A 26,160-nucleotide genomic window follows, 5' to 3' on the forward strand; every position below is an offset into this window, starting at 1 on the left:
GAGTGGATAATAACATGAAATAGACGCAAACTGTGGACTAGAAAGCAGTTGTTGGGTGTCCAGAACAATGTGAAAGACCTTAAAAACATAACGTCAAGTGAAAAATGTAAGAACAATATCATAGATAGAACACAAAAAGTACCATACACGCCAATTCAAAACACACACACCAATGGCCCACTTAAAAGGAAGCACGCACATTTCAGGGCATGTAGCAAATACATTAACATAGACGCTGACAAAGACAAGAAACAGGAGTAGGATTGGGAATTATGTAGACAGAATATGCCCCCACCTCCACCTTCAAAGACAGCCACATCCTAATCCCCAGAATTTGTGAATCTGTTTTATTACATGACAAGAGGGAATTAAGGTTGCAGATGGAATTAATGTTGCTAATCAAAAGATAAGGAGATTATCTTGGATTATCTGAATAGGCCAACAAAGGTAGAAGAGCCAGAGGGAGATGTGACTGTTTGACAGAGTAAGAAGGCCCAGGTCTGAGGTGTTAGCTTTAAAGATGGAGAGAGGGGACCGTGAGCTAAGGGAAGTGGGGAGCCTCTTGAAGCAGGAAAGAGCAAGGACACAGCTTCTCTTCTAGAGCCTCCAGAAGGAAAAGTGCTGTGCTAAATTGCTTCTGTCATGTCTGATTCTTTGTAACCCTATGGACTGTAGCCCACTAGGCTCCTCTGTCCATGGGATTCTCCAGGCAAGAATACTGGAGGGGGTTGCCATGCCCTCCTCCAGGGGATCTTCCCAACCCAGGGACCGAACCTGTTTCTCTTACATCTCCTGCACTGGCAGGCGGGTTCTTTACCACTAGCACCACCTGGGAACCCCCCCATAAGGGAATGCACCCTGCCAAGACTTTCATCTTATCTCATGGAGCTCCAAATCTTTCTTCCGATCTTCAGAACTGTAAAATAACACATTTGTGTTGTTTTAAGCTGCCAAGTTCATGGCTATATGTTACAACATCATTAAGAAAACCAATCCAAGGAGAAAGGGACTTGTGTGGACTGATGATGAGAGCCCGTGCGCTATGAATTGAGAGTCTGAGTAACTCCACCCTCCTCACCCAAGGTCCAAAAGAACAATATTAACCTTGAATGGAAAGAAGAATAAAATAAACCTCCTCAAAATATAACTGCAGATGTGATGGAAAACAGCAGATCTGAGAATGAGCATTTGTCAGGTCCCAAAGACTGAACTAGAGCTTTACAAGCACAAACTTAGTTTTGGTTCCTGGACAATGGTGAACTGGGCTCATGGATGAAGGAGATTATTATTACTCCATGAAGCCTGTCCATCCCCCTCCAGGAAACTCTTCTTCTACCTCTTTAAAACTTCCCAATCTCTTCTCTTCCTCTGCCCCCACCCCAGCCCCTGCCTTCCATACCACACTCACCAGCAGACATGGTGCCTGGGACACAGTAAATCTCATGTGTGGGGAGCTGATCCCTGTTGATGCCGAGGGAAGCTTCTGTCTACCACGTTGCCCACAACATCCCAATGCTCTCATGGTATTCATGAAAGAGCCCTGGGACTTCCACGAGCTATTTATTCCAAACAATTTAGAGCCACTCTGAGACCCCAGTGTGATGTTTGCACGTCTAATTTCCGTGAGCTATTGATAAGAGCCCACTCCAAGCAGCTAGTTGTCAGCCTTGACTCCAAGGGCCTGGAAAATGTACTATTTGCAATTACTTGAAAAGAAACTAATTAGCTTTAAGGAGGAAACCATAGGTAGAAATGTCTGAAATCAGCTGTTCAACTGTGCTTGGCAAAAAATTAAAAGGAGTAGGTGATTGTACCTCACATTCATTTCATTTGAAGGAAGAGTAGGAGGTAGTAGGGCGTTTAGCAGAGGGGAGATAAAGTGGTATTTTCTCTGTGGGGAGAGGCTTCTGAGCAGAAGCAGTATCAGCAGACCTATTGGGCAGCTAAGAGGTTAAGATGTGACCTTGAAAGCTACATTTGGACTTCATTCAGTAGCAACAAAGTATCTGAGAAAAGGAATGGTGATCAGGTTGAGACTAGAAATGTGTTGAACTTTAGTCTAAGTGCTAGGTTTCTGCATGTGGTAAATAAATGCTGTGTTTTCCCTTAGAAGTGGCCATTCTGAGACATTTCTCAAAACAGATTTAAAAGCAATATATTACAATTTCCTGCAGTCTAGCACTCTGCTTGAAATATAGCAGGTAGTGATAAAACGAGGGGACATAGTCCAGGGGCCACATTGAATATGAGAGAAGCTGATGTCCACATGGGAGCATATTGCAACAATCCAGAAAGACAGAGGCAACAGCAGCCTGGGAGAGAAAAGATGTGAATCAGAGCAAAGGTCAAAATCCTCACTATTTATAATAATTATAATAGAATTGTATATTTATCGAGTGCTTGCTGTGTCCTATGCTATACGTGTGTTCACTACTTCTACTTTCATCTTATTCTTAAGCAAACTAAAATGCAATCCCTTGCCCAGAGTTGCACAGGGAGTGGGAGGATGATTGTTCTAAACACAGAAAAAGACCCTCGGGAAGGACACGGAAATAAGTTAATTCAATTGAGAGGGGATTCCAGAAAATGATCAGCAAAGATGGGAAAGATAGAATAGAAAGAAGACAATACGAGTTGTTAAACTTTATTTATTATGGCAGACCACTGGAGATCAGCCCTGCTAGGGAATTCTGGGCTACAGAGTAGAACATTTTCAGAGTGATTCTTCCACTGAAAGGGCAGGATGTGCAAGCGGTTACTAACAGATTCCTCATCCGTTATTGGCTGATACTGCTTTGGGGAGATTAACTCTACTTTTCCTGCTTGTCTGAGCTCAGGTTGGTCATGCGCTGTAGGTGCTTGTCATAGCAGACCTCAGAGTTGGAGATGAGAAGCAAGAAAGAAAAGCAGGCCAGCCCTTGAGACAGCCCCGGTTTGGGCTTCTTGTTGTTCAGTTGCTAAGTCACGTCCGACTCTTTTCGACCCCATGGACTGCAGCACTCCAGGTCTCCTGTCCCTCACCATCTCCCCAAGTTTGCCCAAGTTCATGTCCTTTGAATCGGTGATAACAAGCCATTGTGCTTGTTATCTTGGAAAAATTATAATTATTCCCCCTTTTGCTCTCAGAGGTGTCCTGCTATGGATGATTTATATGGCCACACCTGTGAGGGAAGGAACAAACGCAAATTCTAACATGTGTGGCACCAAGCCTGCACTTTCCTCTCCTTGCGTTCTCTTTAAGTACAACCGTGGCTTTCCTCATCAATCATGGGGCGCTAGCCTGGGTGAGATGCAGGCCCTGGGCAGCCACACCTCTGCTCCCCAGAACTTAGAATGTTTCTCCAGGTAGGTCCTGGATCAGCATCACATATGGTGCTAATTAACATCCAGGTTCTGAGTCTTATCTCTAACCTACTGAATTGGAATCTCTGGGGCTTGGGCCTAATGACCTGCATGTTTATGACTCTTTCGTTTAATCTACACAGTCAAGTTTGAAGACTACAGGCCCAGCAAAGGGAGACAATGAGTTTTCACATTTTCTGAGAAGCAACAGAGTGCAGTGTGATTCACAGCACGGCCTCTGAGCTGGCCCGCCTGGTTCAAAGCCTAGCTCTGTCACTTATAGCCATAAGTGATTTCAAGCACGTTAGTGAACTTCTGTGTTCCTTGTGGGAAAAACGGGATAATAATAGCATCACTTTATCAGGGATGTTATGGGGATTAGACAAGTTAAGCCACATAAAGCCCTCAGAACAGTGCTGGGCACGTAGCAAACACTTGAGATGTTAGTTAGTGTTATTACTGACTTTTAGCATTATGCCAGGGATCTTACCTGGGCTGTGACATTAATCCTCAGAACAACCACACAAGGAAGGTTATTATTAAGGACTTGGGATAAATCATTTCACTGAGACGCAGAGGTTAAAGGACAAACTAAGGGGAAGTGGATGGTAGGATTTAATCCCAGATCTGTTACATCTGCCTCCAAAATCCTAGCTCTCTCTCTGACATCAAGCTATCCCTGGCAGGCTTATTCCCCGCCTCCACAGGGGCATGCTGGTTTTCACCCCAGCCCTTGGGTCCACCGAGGACTTCTGGGCATGGGAGAGGCAGGAGGCGGGCGTATAGTAGCATTTACCTGCTACATCCCGCCGGCCTTGGCCAGGCAGGAGCTGCTCTCTGGGATCTGGTTAGCAGCTAATGATCAGTGGGCTTCGGCTATAATGATCGGATTAGCTGCGCTTTAATCACTGTCTATTGTTTCAGCAGGGAGAGAATTTCACAGCTCATTGACTGCTCTGACTCCTAATCTACACGGAGGAAACAATGTTGCAGCTCATCAAATGCAATCAGCTGCTAATTGAAAGGAAATGGAATTTTACAATTACAGGCCACCTTTCAGTGCTCAGGATTTCTAAGCCTTCTCCCCACCCTCCTTGGCCAGCTCAGCACTGGCAGGAGCACTTGACAACCTGCTGGAGACTTCCCTGAGAACTGCATTTAGGATCTGGCCCAGAGCCGCAAAAAGGGAAGCAGCATCCTTGCCAGTTCCTAGACTGTCCTTCAAGGCTCAGTGCAAAGGGAAGAGGCTGGGGTTGGGCATCCACAGACCTAAGTGAGTGTGCTGGCTCACCTTCCCGCCGCCCCTTTGACTTGAACAAGGTATGCCCTTGTTCTTCCCCGAGCCCCACTTTCCTTCTCTCCAAAATCAAGATTTAATGATTTCCAAGGTTCTCATTGGGCTTCCTTGGTGGCTCAATGGTAAAGAATCTGCCTGCAATGCTGGAGAAATGGGTTCGATTACTGGGTTGGAAAGATTCGCTGGAGAAGGAAATAGCAATCCGCACCAGTATTCTTGCCTGGAAAATCGCATGGACAGAGGAGTCTGGAAGGCTACAGTCCATGGGGTTGCAAAAGAGTCAGACATGACTGAGCAACTAAACAACAAAACAACAGAGCTTATTATCTCCGAGGATTCTGTTCACCCTATTCCTGCTACTATTCCCATCCAGTGGACAACATCTAAGTGGACATACTCTTGCTGGCCCAGATATCTGCTTTTGCAAATGCTACCAGGGTGAGTGTCTTAAATCTCCCTCAAACTTTGTGCTGATGAGACTTTAATGGAACAGAAAGCAACTTTGGAAAATATCCTGCTCAGTCTTAGGATCAGACATCTCTCTCCCTGTTCTGAATTTGTTCATTCCCTTGGACCAATATCAATCACAATTAATTCTAGAGACAGTCACACAGATTTTTCTGGGTTCTGTCTTTTTCCCATTGATATTCTATGGAGAAAACGCTTGGATGAGGGCTACCAGCCAGAAAGAGCATTGCTGCTTTTGACCCTGTCTCGGAGCTCCATTTTCAGCTGGCCTTTGCTCTGAGAACAGGACAAGCTAGCATCTGCTTTGAGCTCTGGACTGTGTCATCCCACAATAACACTTGTTCTGTCCGGGAATGTGCCCGACACTCATGTAACCTCTCAGTGCCGTTTTCTCTTGGTTCCCATGATCTGTGGGCTTGTCTGATGAGCTTATCAAACAGACACTAGAGTATCACCACTTTCTTCCAGGCAGATGAGTTATGGTGTGTCTCAAAAAAAAAAAAAAAAAAAAAAGGCATGATCAAAAATATGTTTTTTATTTGGTCAGGGCTCATTCTCAGTCCCATTTCCCTCCATTTCAGGGCAAGGCTGTAACAGGGTCTTTGGGTCTTAGTCTGACTTGTTGCCTAGCAAGATGGGCTGTGAGCAAGGGAAAAAAGACAGAATTGGCTGGCCGTATCTCCCCTGTAACAACACTAGAGCGAACTGGCAGGACGCCTGGTACAGGTTCCTTCTGTTATCTGCCTGGGACCCTGGCTCCGGGGAAGGGTAGGCAGAAAAAGGACCAAGGCTGGGGTCTGAGTTAAGATTAGGAAAGGGGAGCATGAAGGAAACTCTGGAGCTCAAGGATCTGCACTGGAATGTGAATAGGGCAGAAGCTGGAAGTATGTTGTCTAGTTTGGGGACAGAAATAGAACCACTCAGAGAGATTCCAGCTAGGGAGGGAGGGAGGAGAGGATTCAGGCTGGAGAGGACACGTGTATCTTTGGCCAATTCATAGTGATGTACAGCAACAACCATCACAATATTGTAAAGTAACTATCCTCCAACTAAAATAAATTAATTTTAAAAAAGAGAAAGATTCCAGCTATGGGTCCACTGGTCAAAGAGAAAGATTTCAGCTATAACTCCATGAGTTCAGAAAGCCAAAGTAGAGAGGAAAAAAGTAAACCAGACTAAAGAGACTGAGCGCATCAGAAATGTCAGAGGGTAGTGAGAAGAAACTGCTTATGCTCAGAGGGCATTTGACACCAGCTACCACTCAGATGTCTGCTCATGTTGGCAGAAAAGTTTTGGCTTTTGCAAGACCTGGAACTGGCTGACCATCGAGAGTAGAGTGGGCACTAGGAAAAATCCCAGTTGAGCAGAAGGTGGCATCCAGAGAGCAGGAAAATAGGCACCCAGTGGTATTCCAGAGATGTCACTGGCATTTGCAGTCCTACTCCAGATCTCCACAACATTTTGACAGGTAGATGGGACAGGGGATGTGGGTGCATAAGCAAGCCTTGATCAGAGAGGCAGCCCTGGATGCCTAAGGATTTCTTATTAAAAGTTTTAATTTTTTTAATAAAAGTACCAAAGGATGAGGAATCTTTTCTTTAATGAGGCTTTTAATCTTATCCTGTCTTGATCACAATTCTCATAAGTGTAAAATTTAGCATTAAAATCTCAGCATTAAGTCTGAGATGCATTGAATTTAGAATACTGTTGTTTAATTATTTTTAAAAATGTAATTGGAATATTGTGAGAATACCACATTTTTTTTTTAGATGAGATAATGCCCATGGATAAATTTATACATGTCTGCTTTCAGATTTGGTGTGCCTTCTATTCAACTTTTTTCACTTTAAGTCTGAAGTTTGCAATAAGGAGTTCATGATCTGAGTCATGGTCAGCTCCCAGTCTTGTTTTTGCTGACTGTATAGAGCTTCTCCATCTTTGGCTGCCAAGAATATAATCAATCTGATTTCAGTACTGACCATCTGCTGATGTCCATGTATAGAGTTATCTCTTGTGTTCTTGGAAGAGGGTATTTGCTATGACCAATGCATTCTCCTGACAAAACTCTGTTAACCTTTGCTTGCTTCATTTTGTACTCCAAAGCCAAACTTGCCTGTTACTCCAGGTATCTCTTGACTTCCTACTTCTGCATTCCAGTCCCCTATGGTGAAAGGACATCTTTTTTTTTTTTTTTAATGTCATTTCCAGAAGGTCTTGGAGGTCTTCATAGAACCATTCAACTTCACCTTCTTTGCCATTAGTGGTTGGGGCATAGACTTGGACTACTGTGATATTGAAACAACTAAGCCATTCAGGTATGACCTAAATAAAATTCTTTATGATTATACAGTGGAAGTGAGAAATAGATTCAAGGGATTAGATCTGATAGAGTGCCTGAAGAACTATGGATGGAGTTTCTTAACATTGTGCTGGAGGCAGTGAAAAAAACCATTTCCAAGAAAAAGACATGCAAAAAGGCAAAATGGTTGTTGAGGAAGGCTTACAAATAGCTGAGAAAAGAAGAGAAGCAAAAGGCAAAGGAGAAAAGGAAAGATATATCCATTGGAATACAGAGTTCCAAAGAAGAACAAGGAGAGATAAGAACGCCTTCCTAAGTGAACATTGTAAAGAAATAGAGGTAAACAATAGAATGGGAAAGACTAGAGAGCCCTTCAAGAAAATTAGAGATACCAAGGGAATATTTCATGCAATGATGAGCACAATAAAGGACAGATATGGTATGGACCTAACAGAAGCAGAAGATATTAAAAATATGTGGCAATCATACATAGAAGAACTACACAAAAAAGATCTTAAAGACCTGGTTAAACATGATGGTGTCATCACTCAACTAGAGTCAGACATCCTGGAGTGTAAAGTCTAGTGGGCCTTAGGAAGCCTCACTACAAACAAAGCAAGTGGATGTGATGGAATTCCAGCTGAGCTATTTCAAATCCTAAAAGATGATGCTATTAAAGTGCTGCACTCCATATGCCAGCAAATTTGGAAAACTCATCAGTGGCCACAGGACTGGAATAGATCAGTTTTCATTACAATACCAAGAAGGGCAATGCCAAAGAATGTTCAAACTACCACATAACTGAACTCATTTCACATGCTAGCAAGGTCATGATCAAAATCCTCCAAGCTAGGCCTCAACAAAACATGAACTAAAAGCTTTCAGATGTACAAGCTAGATTTCGAAAAGGCAGAAGAACCAGAGATCAAATCACCAACATCCGTTGGATCATATAAAAAGCAAGAGAATCCCAGGAAAATATCTATTTCTGCTTCATTGACTACACTAAAGCCTTTGACTGTGTGGATCACAACAAACTGTGGAAAATTCTTAAAGAGAGGGGAATACCAGACCATCTTACTTGCCTCCTGCAAAACCTGTACGCAGATCAAGAAGCAAAGTTAGAACCAGATGTGGAACAAAGGACTGGTTCAAAATTGGGAAAGGAGTACATCAAGGCTGTATATTGTCATGCTGCTTATTTAACTTATATGCAGAATACATCATGTGAAATGCCAGGCTGGATGAAGCATAAGCTGGAATCAAGATTGCTGGGTGAAATATCAATAACCTCAGATATGCAAATGATACCAATCTTATGGCAGAAAGTGAAGAGGAACTAAAGAGCCTCTTGATGAAGGTGAAAGAGGAGAGTGAAAAACTGGCTTAAAACTCAACATTCAAAAAACAAAGATCATGGCATCCGGTCCCATCACTTCATGGCAAATAGATGGGGAAACAATGGAAACAGTGACAGATTTTATTTTCTTGGGCTTCAAAATCACATCGGATGGTGACTGTAGCCATGGACTAAAAGGACATTTGCTCCTTGGAAGAAAAGCTATAACCAACCTAGACAGTGTATTAAAAGGCAGAGATATTGTTTTGCCGATAAAGGTCCTTATAGTCAAAGCTATGGTTTTCCCAGTAGTCATGTAAGGATGTGAGAGGTGGACTATAAAGAAGGCTGAGCTCTGAAGAACTGATGCTTTCAACTGTGATGCTGGAGAAGACTTTTGAGAGTCACTTGGACTGCAATGAGATCAAACCAGTCAATCCTAAAGGAAATCAACCCTGAATATTCATTGGAAGGACTGATGCTGAAGCTGAAGTTCCAATACTTTGGCCACCTGATGCAAACAGCTGACTCATTGGAAAAGACACTGATGCTGAGAAAGATTGAAGGTAGGAAGAGAAGGGGATGGCAGAGAATAAGATGATTGGATGGCATCACTGACTCAATGGACATGAGTTTGAGCACACTCTGTGAGATAGTGAAGGACAAGGAATCCTGGTATGCTGCAGTTCATGGGGTCACAAAGAATTGGACACAAATGAGTGACTGAACAACAGCAACATTTATTCAATAAACACTGATTAAGTAATTTTTACATATTGGGTACACATCAGTGAAAAAAATAGGCAAAAAATTCCCCTGCTCTCTGGAAGTTATATGCTAGATTTAATAAAGTATTTATTTAAATTAGTTTATCTTAATTTTGCTGTATTTAATAAACCATTTAATATTTTATCTTCTATGAAGAAATAAATATATTTAAATATGTGACGTAAAATTTAGATGTCAGTCTAAAGATGGTCAAGTAGGTACAAAGTGGTCAAAAACTTTTAGGGAGTACCTTAAAAAATCCTATTAAATTGGTGCAAAAGTAATTGCACTTTTGCATTGTTGAACTTCGCTATTGATATTGGAATATATTCTTAAATTTGATTATGTCATACATCATTTTAGTGTACATTTCTTACTCTATGTTTCTTTTTGCTAATGACTTATGGCCTTCTGTTTATTTTATATTTATTTTAGACTATAGAAATGATGTTAGACAAAAAGCAAGTTTGAGTGTTTTTTTTTTTTTTTTTTATTCAAGTTCAAAGTAGGTCATAAAGCATCGGAGACAACTCACAACATCAACAACGCGTTTGGCTAGGAACTGATAATGAACATATAGTGCAGTAGCAGTTCAAGAAGTTTTGCAAAGGAGGTGAGAGCCTTAAAGATGAGGAGCATAGTGGCCAGCCATTGGAAGTTGACAATGAAAAATTGAGAGCAATTATCGAAGCTGATCCTCTTACTACTACACAAGAAGTTACCAAAGAACTCAATGTCAACCATTCTATGGTTATTTACCATTTGAAGCAAATTGGAAAGGTGAAAAACCTTGATAAGTGAATGCCTCATGAGCTGACCTAAAATTTTTAAAAAATCTTCATTTTGAAGTGTTGTCTTCTCTTATTCTATGCAACAACAGCAAACCATTTCTTGATCAGATTGCGACATGATGAAAAGTGAATTTTATATGACAACGGACAATGATCAGCCAGTGGTTGGACCAAGAATAAGCTCCAACTCACTTCCCCAAAACAAACTTGCACCAAAAAAGGTCATCATCACTATTTGGTGGTCTGCTGTGGATCTGATCCATCTGAATCCCGGTGAAACCATACATCTGAGAAGTATGTTCAACAAATTGATGAGATGCACCCAAAATTGCCACACCTACAGCAGGAACTGGTCAATAGAAAGGGCCCAATTTTTCACCATGACGACACCCAACCACACATTGCACAACCAGTGCTTCAAGATTTAGGCTACAGAGTTTTGCCTCATCTGCCACCTTCACCTGACCTCTCCCTCTCTTGCCAGACAACCGACTACTACTTCTCCAAGCATCTCTTTTGACAATTTTTTTTTTTTTTTTTTTTGCAGGAAAACACTTTCACAACTAGGAGGAGGCAGAAAATGCTTTCCAAGGGTTCCTCAAATCCTGACTTTTATGCTGCAGGAATTAACAAACGTATTTCTTGTTGGCAAAATTGTACTGATTGTAATGGATTCTATTTTGGTTAATAAAGATATGCTTGAGCCTGGTTATAATGATTTAAAAATCTACAGTCTGAAACAGCAATTACTTTTGTACCAATATAATATTTATCAGCGTTCTCCTGATGGCATCTACCAAGCTTATAGAATGGCTCTCTTAGGTTTGCACTCTCCCTAGATCCAATCAGATCCAAGGATGGTGATCTATGAAGAAGGAGCTCCCTAGAAAGATCTATATGTATGCTAGACCAATTAGCACATTCTACAATTCATTTATTTATTCTTCAGATACTGTCTGAGCATGTATTTTATCCCAGACATAGTGCCCAGGATAAATACAAATGTGTATATATAAGACACAGTCTCCTGTATTATAAAATTCACAGTCTAGTGAGGGAGGTAAGCAAGCAGAGAAATACTTTTCATAGGAAAAATGCTATAGCAAATATCTATATAGGATGCTATAGAGATGAAGGAGGAGAGATTGATTCTACTGAAGGAAATGAGGGAAGACTTCACCTAAGTGATAATAATGCATTAGGGACTAAGGATGAGAAGAAGATTTTGGGCAGTAAGTTGGGCAGCGGTGTTTGCGAAGGAAGCTGGCTATGCTGTCTTAGTGTGGCTAAGATAAGTTAGGGAGTGTTGGGCCAGAATGACTTAACAAAGTAGGGACCAAGTCACTGAGGGCTTTGTAGGCTTTGCTGAAGAGTTTGGCTATATTCTGTGGTACTAGGAGAAAATCCTTGAATGACTTTTGTAGGGGAATACCACAGTTAGATTTATGTTTTGGAAGAAGGAGACTACATTGGTGGCAGAATTGAGAGTGGATTTGGGTTGAATGACAACAGAAGACATTGGCCAATTAGGAAGCTATAGCAGTGAAAGAGAAAATGAGAGTCCAGGAAAAGAAGGGCAAAATTAACGCTGCACATGCTGCCAGTCTCTAACTGTGGTCCATGATAGACATCATTAATCAATCATGGCACTCCTCCATTGAGTCCAGATGAAATCTCGTATCCTACTCAATGAGTCTACAGTGCTGACATCACCAATGGACAAATATATGAAACCTCTTCATAAATTGGGTCTAGTCTGAGCTATTGAGAGTGGAGATGCAGAGCAGTGGAAAGAGGCTTCAGATGTTTATGAAGCCACCCAAACCTTCAGGAGTCTTCTGGTTAAGTTGTCCTAGTTACTGTTAGCCAGATGTGTGATCACATCCTTCAGTGCAAATCACTTACAACTGAATGATGCTTTGCAGCTTACAATATCATATTCATATTTTAATTCTCACTCTAACCACACTAGAAAGGGAGGAAGAGCAAGTCTCACTTTCTGTTCTTTACAGCAGGAGAAACTGAGGCTTAGAGCAAGTACATTCCTTCAGCGCTTTGTGTTCTGAAGGCATATTTGTCCCTTGAGCAGGCATTGACTGAGCAACAGTTATCCCCAACTTGTACCACACACTGAGGATATAAGTAAATATGACTTGGTCTTAAGATTTCTTTTTATTGCCCTGTATTGGATTTATCTGAGTGTGTTTGTTTTATACCTTTTTCCAGATTATCAGTTCCCTGAGGGCAAAGTCTCTGGAAAATGTTACTGCATCTAATCACGGCCTGGATGCTGTGCAGGAGAACACTCTAAGAGGCCAGGCGTGCGGCCTGGATTTGCCTAACCTTGGCTGGAACTTCAGAGCTCAGGGATTCAGTTGCAGATCAGCTCAGAGGTCTGTTTCTGATTAGCTTGACAGCCATCTTGAATGCCTGCTAGTCATTTAACCTGGCAGAGAGTAAAGGCCTCTCCCCCAAATAGAGTGTAAAACCACAACCACAACCCACAAGACCTTGAGACGTGCAAATCCAGCCATTACCCAATGGCAAGTATGGGAGTGTGCCGGGAGGCGGTCTCTTCCAGATCCTTAAGTCCAGATTCACTTTGGATCACATTGCACTGACTCACGGAGGACACACTGGGAGGACTGACCTTCCAGTGTCACCAACCTCAACAGTTGCAGGACCCTGAGGATGATTTTGTACCTGAATGAGTCTGAAGTCTCAAAGGATCAAGTCACTTGGGGATTCAGTAAGGCAGAGGAGCTGTGGGATTGTCTGATGGTGATGTCATAGCCATGCCAGCACCACCTTCTAAGCAGCCATCTGCCTCTTTGACTAGCCTCTACCCCACCTTGATTTATACATGATATTTTATAATAGCCAAAGCGATGCTCAAAGAAATTTCCTCAGCCTCCTACCACCACCCTGGGCATGTAATAATGCCACAGAAGTACACGACCTGTCATGTCTTATTACTTAAGTATAGGTCTGAGAAGCTTCTCCATGAGGCAGCATAATATGAATGCTACCCAGGATTGGCCCCGTAGAACACAGAGACAGAACACTATCATCTCAGCGTTCTCAAGCAGAATTCCTATCTCCAGGCTTTATTCCAATTAAAGCTGAAAAACATGGGGCCATGGTGCCCAGCTCTCCTTTCTGGCATGTTGGCAGAAACACAGTAAGGATATGGACCCAGAAGTCCAGCTTTGGGCCCCAGGTCCGCAGCTCCCTGCCTGAGTGTGTTGAGAAAGTCCCCTTCAGAGTTGTAACTTCCTCCTCTCAAGAGTGAGGGTAATGATACAGCTTGCCTGGTGAGTTCTTAAGAGGATCAAGTGACCCAATAGGTTGAAAAATGTGTGTGTGTGCATGTGTGTGCGTGTGCACATGCCCAAATGCTCAGTCACATCCAATTCTTCTGTGACCCCGTGGACAGTAGTCCACCAGACTCCTCTGTCCATGGGATTGTCCAGGCAAGAATACTAGAGTGAGTGGCCATTTCCTACCTCAGGGGATTTTCCCAACCCAGGAATTGAACTCACACCTCTTGTGTCTCCTGCCTTGGCAGGCAGAGACTTTACTACTAGTACCACCTGGGAAGCCCCGCTTTGTCAATTAAGCTATGTAAGTTTTAGTTAATAATAATAAAGATAATGATACATTTGCATTCCTGTTGGGCTCAGTGAAACACTTGTTTTGCAGGGAATGGTAATATTAAGTATACAACACTTTACAAGTTCACAGAGGACTCTGATAGCCACTCTCTCCCGTTTTGTTATCCTCCATTTATGAAAGAGGCTGGTATTTCTCACCCAGTTCTGTGAATCACCCAACTCACACAGGCAGTGCAGGGGTAGAGTGGAGTCCTAACTCAGGGCCTCTGAGCCCAGCCCCACACTGTCCCTCATATGTTCTCCATGAGTAAGAGTGGGAGCAATGGCGGGGTGGTCACGTGTGTGTGGAGGTGCGGGGAGAGGTAGGGATGACATGGCCCGTCTCCAGGCTGGATACCTTGGGCCTGGTTCCTCTGAGCTGGGGAAACTCTAGGTCCATGTAGATGAGGGCAACTGCTCTCCCTGCAGCTGCTGTTCAAAGTGATGATGTTCACTGGTCTTACCCTGCTCAGGCCCCTGGCCCCCTGTGCACTGGTAACAGTGTCCTCTGAACTAACTTCACTGTGGAGATACCATCTGCTGGGTTTCCGGTGCTGAAAAACATTTGTGTCAAGCAGACCCTTGATGCTGAGGTAGTGCTGCCTTCTGGTCACTCTGTGCTCAGGCAGCTGGGTCACCTTGTCCTTCTGCTGTGTCTCTGGCTCCATTCCTTTTGTTCTCAGGAATCCATGTGCTCTGGTCCTTTCAAGTGCATTTTTGGGGGGCCTGGGATTTTTCTGGGCTTAATACTTCTGGGCACAGGTGATTCCTGAGTTCCCCTGGAAACAGAGTCTGAGGCAGAAGCAGTTGTGTGCAGGTGGTTTATTTCGGCAGAGAGCACTAGAGAGGCCTGAAGGAGGGAAACAGCATTGGAAGGAAAGGCCACAGGAGGGTATGCTCTGGAACTGGCCACTGTGGTAAGCGTCTGACTCTCATCTCACCAGGGCCTTTGGAAGAGCCTCGGAAAATGTGTCTCAGAACCGAAAACTCAACAGCACAAAGGAAGAGTGTGTTTGTCCATCAGTGTTTCTCCTGCCTTGGTGGAGGGTGGTCCTCAGGACATTTGCTTGTCTGTGCTTCCAGTGGTGTGTGTATATGGCTAGCAAGCTGCATGGCTACCTCTTACCTTCATGCCAGGGAAGTCCCAGGGCAGGGAGACAGAGGTGTGTGATGTGCAGAGAGGAGGTAACTCTGTAAGAATTGATCACCATCCAAGCAGAATGTGGGAGGGGGCATGGCTGGGATAAGGTAAGAAGTAGTGTACAAAGGGGTTGCAGGCCAGAATAGTATCATGTGGTCCTTCTGTAATTTCGAGGCAAATGCTTGGCCAGACTCTGTGTGGGCATCTGAACTGACCAGCATGAGGCCATCAGAGGGCACTATCCCCTTGGTTGTACAACCCCAGAGCCCTGGCCTAGAAAGAGTTTGCCTGGATTGATGCAGACGTAGAATGAGCTTTTGAATCTGGAATGACCAGTTCTCTCCATGACCTGAGTCTGTTACCAGGAGCAGCACATTCAGGATCTAGTAGCATGATCATGACAACGAGACACAGTGCGGGGAACAGAGAGGCTCTCAGCAGCCTCAACAACGTGCTCCCGGCCTCGGCGAGGGCTACTCCTCCAAATGAAGGAGGGTGTTGTAAACGCAGCGCAGAGAGATTGATAATTATTTGAAACAAGCTTAAACATTTGGATTGCAACAACTGCCTTAAATCACTGCCATATTTATACTTGACTAGTGTTCTACATAACAACTTCCAAATCAAAGACTTTTGAAAAATTTCAATCACTGTGTTTTGAAGTGATTGAGAGCTCAGGGCGTGAGCAGTGTGGAAATAAGGCATATTAACATTATTAGTGCGACAAATTTCCTGAAGTAGTTACATTAAGAAATGATCAAGGCCTTAGCCTCTATAAAGGAGAGGGAGCGGCATGTGGCTCTGCATTTGGTTTTGAAAGGATCTTAACTCTTCTGATGCAGAGGGGAAATGAGTGGTCTAAAAACTGATCACTCCAAATGGATTGTGTTGTCAGGAAGAGAACTGCTGTCCTTTTGTAGACTGAAGGAGAGGAAAATAGGGAGGGAGAGAAGAAAGAAAGAAAGAAACCATAAAAATAGCTAACTCTTGTATAGAATTTACTAGGCGCCAGGTGCTATTCTAAGTACTTTACATATATTAATAGTCTACCCTTTTTTATCCCATGCTTAATCAATTCTATAAGGTAAATCCTATTGTTATCTCATTTTACAAGGTAGTTAAGTTCCTATATTTAGATAGTGAAAAAGCCATAACATAAACCAGACTCATTCCACAGTGCCTGCTTTTGCGAGAGGGAAGGAAATCATATTTGTAGCCCCACAATATTCCAGGGACATTCTCTCATTTAAATCTGTTAAGAATCTTCTGAGATTTTGCATACTATTCCATAGATAAGGAAGCTAAGGTCTTGACAGATTGACCAATCACGTGGCTTGTGACAAATACAGAATTTTAATTCAGATCTCATTCTGGGCCTCTAGTTCTTGTTCTGGATTATTTCTTAATGAGTGGGTAAAACTTGATGTGCAAAAAGAACTGAATAATCAAATGAATTAAATAATGCCATTTCCAGCAATATGTATGAACCTAGAGATTGTCATATTGAGTGAAATAAATCATAAAGAGAAGGAGAAATATCATATGACATCGCTTATATGCAGAATCTAAAAAGACACGATTTCTGTTTTATTTACAAAACAGAAACAGACCCACAGATTTAGAGATCAAACATGGTTGCTGGGATGGCGGGGGAGAATGGAGGGAAGAGACAGGGGGTTTGAGATGGTCATGTACACAGACATGCTGTATTTAAAATGAATAATGGACTTACTGTCCAGTGCATGGAATTCTGCTCAGTGTATGTACCAGCCTGGATGGGAGGGGAGTTTGGGGGAGAATGGAAACATGTATGTATGGCTGAGTCCCTGTGATGTCCACCTGAAACTATCACAACATTGTTAATCGACTATATTCCAACACAAAATAAAAAGCTTAAAAAAATAAATAATCATAATATTTGCATGTTGAAGTTTAAAGCTTCTGTGTTTTCTATCCACTGATATCAGACAGTCAGCACAATAGGCTATAAAGCCAGAGAAAGCCAGTTACAGGAGCTGACCTGAGAAGGCAGACAGGACTGGGGATCCAATTAGACTCAGAATTGCAGATCTCCTTACAGACTGTGTGGCCATGTGCAGGTAGAGCTTTTTGAGTTTCATTTGGAAAATGGGGGAAACAATGATTCTCTTACTGATTGATGTGAATATAAATGAATGAAAGTGTGTATACAATATGCCTAGCATGATGCCAGGCATGCAGTAGTTACCCAGTAAATACTAGATGCCAAACTATCATGAAAACGGACACCTCTGCCATTATTATAATAATTTCAGGCTACTGCACAAAGAACATCCCAACAGTAGTCCTCCCTAGAGAAAGTTTGAGTGAAATGTAAACTGTTGACAGGCAAAATCTCAGGGGGCTCTTGCCTTGGGACTCAGATAAAGCCCCAGGAAGGTAAGCTTTCCCCCAGAGTTTCATAAAGTGAGCGCTCAGTCCCTGCCATCAGCTCTGTCTCCTTTTGAATGCATGAATTCACCCCCAAAGTCAGCCTCTCTCTGTTGGGCTGAGCAGGGAGAGACAGAGAGCCTGTAGCCTCTCCTCAGTTCTGAGATGTCCATCGGGTATAAGAAGAGAGGTTTCCTATCCCTGAGCTCTTTCACTATTCCAAAAGGGTGATGGTGAGAATTCTCGACACTTTAGATCATCCACTTCTAAAAAACACCTGGATTTTTAAAATACTAGCTAGAAGACATACAAGTTCTTATTTTCTCTACCTCATTCTTGCTTGTGGCAGCTGTACCCTTACACAAGCTTAAATTTAACAGCACTATTGCTACTTTGGGCTTCCCTGGTGGCTCAGTGGTAAAGAATCCTCCTTCCCATGGAGGAGAATCCCTCCTCCATCAAACCAGGAGATGCAGGTTTGATCTGGAGGTCGAGAAGATGCCCTGGAGAAGGACATGGCAACAACTCGAGTATTTTTGCCTGGGAAATCCCATGGACAGAGGAGCCTGGTTGGCTATAGTCCCTGGGGTTGCAAAGAGTCAGACATGACTTAGCAACTACACAACAACAATTGTTACTTTACCCATATTTTCTAATTTAAACCTTTCATTAGTCCTAATGATTGGAATTTTACCATCCTTATTTTATAGATGATAAAACTATTGGGACAATTAAGCCTTATCCACATAGTCAGAGTGGTGTCATTTTAGGGAGATAATAGTTGCTCAATACGACTTTTGGAATGTTTTGATGATTAATAAGTAGATTAATTCCAAAGTGTGTTGCAGATTCCAAATCTATAAAATGAGAAAACTTGGATTAGATGGTCTCATGTCCTTCCAACTCTTGAATTCTATCATCTCTACCAAGCTTAGGAAAAGGGAAAGAAAACAGAAAGGAAGAAACATTTTAAAAGCTTCGACTGTCTGCCAGATGGCATGTCAGGCATTTTACATTTAATCCTCACAAGAAACTTTATGAGAAGGGTATCACTGTACCCTTTGAACAGAAGAAGGATTGAAGATTAACAAGTCGAGTTACTCAAGACTGTGAAGCTTGCAGTCAGCAGATCTGGAATTCTGATCCTGAGTACAGAGCCTGCAAACTTGTCTCTACTTTCAAGCCAAATGGGCTCTCCAATAATGCCTGCCCTACAAAGACCATATGCTTCAGAGACTATAACTGTCCTGTTTTTCTATGAGCCCTTTATAGCTATACTGCTTTTGGGAAACTCGAAGGTCCTCATTGGGCTCAGTAACCTCAACATATAAGGATAAAAGTCTCGAGCTTTGCCAGATACAATAATGTGTCGTGAACACTAGTGTTACATTGTCAGGTTCTGTAGAGTCAGTGCTAAGAACTTCCCCTCCCAGTAGATTACAGTAGCCACCTCTAATGTGAATAGTGCCTACTGAAGTTGTTCAGTACTACCTGCAACATCCTCCAAAGGATTTGGGAAGTCTCTACTGTAACTACCATCCGTTAGGACTAATTACTCATTGAATGTCTATCTTCCTAGATGGGCTCTAAGCCTCTTGAGCCTCAAGTTTGAAGAATTGATGCTTTTGAACTGTGGTGTTGGAGAAGACTCTTGAGAGTCCCTTGGACTGTGAGGAGATCAAACCAGTCTGTCCTAGAGGAAATCGGTCTTGAATATTCATTGGAAGAACTGATGCTGAACCTGAAACTCTAACACTTTGGCCACCTGATGTGAAGAACTGACTCATCTGAAAAGACCCTGATGCTGGGAAAGAATGAAAGCAGGAGTAGAAAGGGACAGCAGAGGATGAGATGGTTGGATGGCATCACCGACTCAATGGACATGAGTTTGAGTAAACTCCAGGAGTTAGTGATGGACAGGAAAGACTGGCGTGCTGCAGTCCATGGAGTCGCAAAGAGTTGGACACAACTGAGCAATTGAACTGAATTGAAGCCTCTTGAGGAAAGGGACTGTGTTTTATTTATTACTCATAAGTATTAGTTGTATCAACTTGCCTAATGATGAGTAGACTGGCTAACCCACCACATTTACCAACTCCAGAGCTCCTTGAGTCTTGTCAGTTTCTCTTTTTAGAGTTTGGTGCTCTTTTCTGGGTGGATCTGCAGTAGACCATGCCAAGTTGTGGGCTTATGGAGATTTCTCACAATTTTGTGGGATTCTTTTACCCCAAAGATTGATGTGTACATTTTTGGGGGGGTACATAATGTCCTGTAGGCTAGATTGAATTGCAAGAGAATGATACTTGAACTAAGCTTCAAGCAGGGTAGCTAGGGTGTGGTTGACATTAATAAGAGGTCAGAGTTGTAATGCACATCTTAAAGAGGGGCAGAGGAAAACTCTAGGGAGAAGAAAGAAAGGAAGAATCAGTATTGCAGAGGGTGGCCTGGATATTTGAGAGCTAGGTGGGTTGAAGGGCATGATTCAGGACCAAGTCTATGAGCACAGATAATGTTCCAAGGTACAGCTTTTACTTAGTATCTGCTCCGTGCAATGGGTCTGGGTGTGTCAAGGTGTAAGGTGGTGTCAGTCTGGACAGTGAGACCATTATGAGAGGTGCTTTTCTGCCTATCTGCCATGTTGTTGTTGTTGTTCAGTGGCTAAGTCATGTCCAACTATTTGTGACCTCATAGATTGCAGCACACCAGGTTCTCTGTCCTTCACTCTCTCCGGGAGTACATTCAAACTCATGACCATTGAGTCAATGATGCCATCCAACCATCTCATTCTCTGCTGCCCACTTCTCCTCCTGCCCTCAGTCTTTCCCAGCATCACAGTCTTTTCCAATGAGTCAGCACTTCACATCCAGTGGCCAGAGTATTGGAGCTTCAGCTTCAGCATCAATCCTTCCAATGAATATTCAGGGTTGATTTCCTCGAGGATTGACTTGTTTTATTTCCTTGCTGTCCAAGGGACTCTCAAGAGCCTTCTCCAGCAACAGAATTTGAAAGCATCAATTTTTCGACACTCAGCCTTCTTTATGGTCCAACTCTCATATACTTCTGCCAAATATTAGTGTGGTTGGCTGTACTCCAGTGACTATAATGAGGCTTTGCATTGATAGTAGCCCTAAGTGCCCACACTTGGATGATTTGCTGGACTTTGATCAAGTTGTCCTGCATATCACTTATAACCAGGATTCTTGGAGTGAAATGGGATGAAGAAACATCCAACAAGCAATCCAGATCCCCTCGGGCACACACATAACCACCTACCACAGGGCAAATGAGATGAGTGTGAAACTGCTTTGTAAACCGTAAGGTGCTAAACCAATATGACAGTCTTGATGGTGAATATCACATGTGATCTAGACAGAAGTATTGGTGCAGCCCATGGCATAGTAAGTCCACCCCTTGCTCTAAAATTGTGTAAATCCTTAGCACTGAAAATCCAAGACCAGACCTTTGAACCACTACCCAAATCTGGAAATGCACACGATTATTCAACTTCATCTTTGTTTCTTTTAAGTTTTGTGAGAAAGACTGGCTGTGTAAGGGAGGAAATGCACAGGAGGAGTACCACAAGGCAGGCAGCCCAAGGCTGTTTGCAACCCTCTCTCATTCTCCCTCCTTTGTCATGGCTTCTGTCCTCTTCTTAGTCAAGCCTTTTGCTTGGCCAGCTTCCTGGGTTGACTTCTGTCAAACTTGGATGATTATTGGAGTATTGGATTCCTATAGCCCTGGACAGAGCCCAGAGTCTGCACTGCTGTTCATGTTTGATCTCCCATTCAAGTTTCTGGAAGAAGCTGGCTGAACTAAGGATCAAAGATTTCTCTACTAGCTTCTCCTTTTCCCTCATGACAGCCTCAGTGCTACAGTTTAGCATAGCTGCAAATTAACTCCTCAATGGATCATCTGCTCAGAATCTCTCCCATCCTTGTAGGAAGGGCAGTTCAGATGGACCCAAGGTTTCAGAGAAGGGGATTTTTTCCCCAGTTTGAATGTACCTGCAGGTAAAGATAATAGTTTGGTTTTCCTCCATGCCAAGGAGCCTCTCGGGGGACCCTGCCTACTCTTGCCAATTGATTTTGTTTGCTGAACAGAACTCCTTATGAGGAGTTTTCCCATGAACACAAAGAACTTGGATGCTTCTACTGGAACATCTTGATTTCTTAAATGTTCAGACTGGAGACTGAAATTTTCAACAATAACTTGGGCTCTCCATGGAGGAATCATATTACTGCACAACAGACACATAAGCAGAAAATCTCATTTCTGGTACCAATACTCTACTGACCATGATACTTTCTCATCTCTGGGCTTCAGTTTCGTAAGTCAGGCCATCATTCAGGGAAGAACTAATTCTTGACTGCTTACTATGTGTCTGGTGCTGTGTTGAGCTGTGTCCCCATGGTTCAAGGTCTAAAGCTGTATTCCTCAGTCTTTAGAGTGCTTACAAGTCACTCAGGGATCATTTTAAAATGCAAATTTTGGTTTGTTTACCCTAGGATAGGGCCCGAGCTTCTGTATTTCTAACAAGCTCCTGTGTGCTAGAAAGTGTCTGAAGGGGGTAGTAAACTGATGTAGATTGAGATAATTTGTAACAGATTTTAACATCAGTTTAAATGAAAGTCTAATATGTAATAGGCAAAAATGGAATTATTCTGATTGAGGCAGGGTATCACGGTGAAATCCTTGAACATATCCAGCTCAGGCTTCCTCCTTTGCCTCTGCCACTGGCCTCATCCACTGATGAGGAAACACACAAGGCATTTCCACAGTATCTCTGAGTCTACACCAGTCACAGCCGGAAGCCCAGAGCACTGAGTGATCTCCAGATGTGGTTTTCACATTTTGTCGATGAGGATAATGTAGAAAGATATCACCCACATTTTAAGAGCAGGAAGGTACATGGCCCCTGTGATGGCTGATTTTACACATCAACTTGGCTGGACCACAGTACCCAGATATTTGTTCAAACACCAATGTAGATGTCTCCGTGAAGGTAATTTTTAAGATGAGGTGAACATTTAAATCAGCAGACATTGAGTAAAGCAGATTACCGTCCATGCTTAGGGTGGGTCTCATATAATCAGTTGAAGGTCTTAAGGGAAAAACAGACTGAGATTCCTAGGGAAAAGGAAATTCTGCCCTGGACTGCTTTCAGACTCAAGCTGCAACATCAGCTCCTCCCCAGGTCTCCAGTCTGCTGGCCTGCCCTACAGATTTTGGACTTGTCAGCTTCTATAATTGCATGAGCCAATTTTTAAAAATAAATCTCCCAATCTCTCTGACTTTTTTTTCCTATTTCTCTAGAGAACCCTAACTAGTACAACCCCTTCAAGAACAAAGGAGTTTATTGAAATAATGTCCTCTCTTCTAACATATAATACTTGTGACCATTTGGATCTCAGATGTGTGATCTGTGGTCAATGATGCTATGTATAGCCCTTGTGGCTTGAACTTATGGAAGACTCACAACTGGCCCTCTGGGTCCACCTGCCTTTGTTGTAGTGGAATCTGGAACACACCCCAGGCCTGGACTCAGAACATCTGGGTTGTTATCTTGACTCTACCATGAAGACACTATGACATGGGCAAGTTACCTCTCCTGGTTGAACCATGGTTTGCTGCTTTACAAAATGATATGATTATACATGATAAATGATTTTCTGAAGACTATTACGATTCTTTGGGAAAAGATCTTCTGTCTCCAAATAAGTGGAAAATATGCCATGAACTATCCCTTCTTCGAGAGTTATACTGAGCATTCATTTCAAAGGCCCTGAAAAGTCCTGCCACAAATAATTCTACTTATTTTTTTTCTGAGGTTAATTTGATGCCCAGTGCTAACACTTAACTAAACCTAATGGAGACATATTTTGGGACATGCAATACTGAATGGCTGTTTTGGTCCTCTTCAGTTATCAGATTGACAAAAATCGGTCCAAATCTTTTCCATAATACTTGAAGGGTGTCCTATTTTTTTTTTTTTTAACATTCTTAAGCAACAGTTAGAAGTGGACATGAAACAACAGACTGTTTCCAAATAGGGAAAAGAGTACATCAAGGCTGTATATGGTCACCCTTATTTAACTTATATGCAGATTACATCATGCGAAATGCCATGCTGGATGAAGCACAAGCTGGAATCAAGATTGCAGGGAGAAATATCAATAACCTCAGATATGCAGATAATACCACCCTAATGGCAGAAAATGAAGAAGAACTAAAAAGCCTCTTGATGAAAGTGAAAGCAGAGAGTGAAAAAGTTGGCTTAAAACTCAACATTCAGAAAACGAACATCATGGCATCTGGCCCCATCTCTTCATGGCAAATAGATGGGGAAACAATGGAAACGGTGACAGGCTTTTTTTTCTGGGCTCCAGAATCACTGCGGATGGTGACTGCAGCCATGAAACTAAAAGACACTTGCTCCCTGGAAGAAAACTATGACAAACCTAGACATCATATTAAAAAGCAGAGACATTACTTTGCCGACAAAGGCCTGTCTAGTCAAAGCTATGGTTTTTCCAGTAGTCACGTATAGATGTGAGAGTTGGACCATAAAGAAAGCTGAGTGCCGAAGAATTGATGCCTTTGAACTGTGTTGGAGAAGACTCTTGAGAGTCCCTTGGACAACAAGGAGATCCAACCAGTCCATTCTGAAGGAGATCAGTCCTGAATATACATTGGAAGGACTGATGCTGAAACTCCAATACTTTGGCCACCTGATGTGAAGAACTGACTCATTAGAAAAGACCCTGATGTTGGGAAAGGTTGAAGGAGGGAGGAGAAGGGAATGACAGAGGATGAGTTGGTTGGATGGCATCACTGACTCGATGGACATGAGTTTGAGCAAGCTTTGGGAGTTGGTGATGGATAGGGAAGCCTGGCATGCTGCAGTCCATGGGGTTGCAAAGAATCAGACACGACTGAGTGACTGACCTGAACTGAAAATAGGAAAATTAATAAAATTTACCACATGGGGTTGTTGTAAGGATTATGTTAAATTATATATGCAGAGCACTTAGCACAGAGACTAGTACCTAATAGAAAATATCTTTTTTTCACATTGAACAAAAAATGGTCATATTTGAAGAAGTCGGTTCTAAGAGGAATTCAAGCATTCAATCCTTCAAACCAAACCTAAACCATTTTATGCTTGGACTATTTCACCCTGGGTGAAGGGCGACTTCCAGGCATTTGAAAGCTCTGATGTTCCTCTGGCAACCCAGGAGCATTCTGGAGCCAAGATCCTAATGATTTAAACATTAATAAATCCAGAGATAGGTCATTCAATTTTCTTTTAAATGCAGATCATAAAAGAGGGAGGGATATTTGGGTCAAGATGTACTGAATCTGAAGGCTTTGGAACATGTTTGTAGCAGCTCACTTGCTCCAGCCCCACACTGCATTTTCTCTACCCCAGTGTTTGGAGGGGTGGGTATTTGAATCTTGGGCAATATCCTGCTTTCTTTCTGCCTCTGAAAATGCTCTATGTTATGCTTGCATAGCGCTTTTGGTCTACATAAGAATCCCACATCTATTTTCTTTCTTCAGCCTCTGAAAACCCACTGACTTAAGAACGAAGGATGTGTGTTAGTCACTTAGTCACGTCCAACTCTTTGCGACCCCATGGACTGTAGCCCACCCGATTCCTCCATACATGGCATTCTCCAGGCAAGAATACTGGAGTGGGTTGCCATTCCCTTCTCCAGGGGATCTTCCCGACCCAGGGATTGAACCCAGATCTCCTGCTCTGCAGGTGTATTCTTTACCGTCTGAGTCACCAGGGCCCTCCTGAAGGAAAGATAGAATTTGCCTATTTGACAGATGTGGAAACTGAGATCTAGAAAGTGATATGATTTGTTTAAAGTCCCAAATAGAGTTTCCCAGAGAGCCCAGACTAAAAATATTGACTCTTGACCCCAACTGGACCTCACACCTGCCCAGGGGATTCTCTGTTGCCAGAACACAGCCCTAGGATCCGAGCACTCGCCTGTAGGATGCTGCAGATTGGTATGCAAGCTTGGTGGGCTCTGGCTGATCTTGCTGAGGGAACCCTTCAATCTGAATAACAATCAACAAGATTTTAAAGAAATTTGGGCCAATTTCCTGGAAGTCTATGATTAATCTAATTGCTGGGTTTTCCTCTGTTTTTGTCTCCCACTGTTAATTTCATTTATTTTTCTCTTTCTTCCCCGACACAGACTGCCTTGTCTCTCTGTGTGCGGTTTTGTCACTGTTTGTTATTTGTCCGTACATAGTTTATCATTGGCAATGCTTTCAATGGGATTGTTGTATTCTGTGTGTTTGGGGAAGGAGAATCTTTCAATAGAGACAACATCATGCAGCATGAAGAAAAAGCACTGGGCTGAATTTCAGAGGCCCTTTTGGAAAGCCTAGCTTTACAGATACCTGCTACGCCTCCCTGGCTTTTCAGATACCCAGATACCGGACAGTGGAAGAGACCTGATCCTCCTGGCCCCTCCCTCTGTTAAAGAACACCTATGATTGAGTAAAAAGCATGGCGGGGGTTGTGCCATGCTTCCAGCTGTTATGAATAAAGGAATAAATTTGGGTCCAATATAATAGAAAATGTCTCCTTTCAATAAAGGATTTCTATTCTCTAAAGCAGGGATCTCCAACCCCC

This window comes from Bos javanicus, chromosome 15 (genome assembly GCF_032452875.1).
Source record: "Bos javanicus breed banteng chromosome 15, ARS-OSU_banteng_1.0, whole genome shotgun sequence".
Lineage (NCBI taxonomy): Eukaryota > Metazoa > Chordata > Mammalia > Artiodactyla > Bovidae > Bos > Bos javanicus.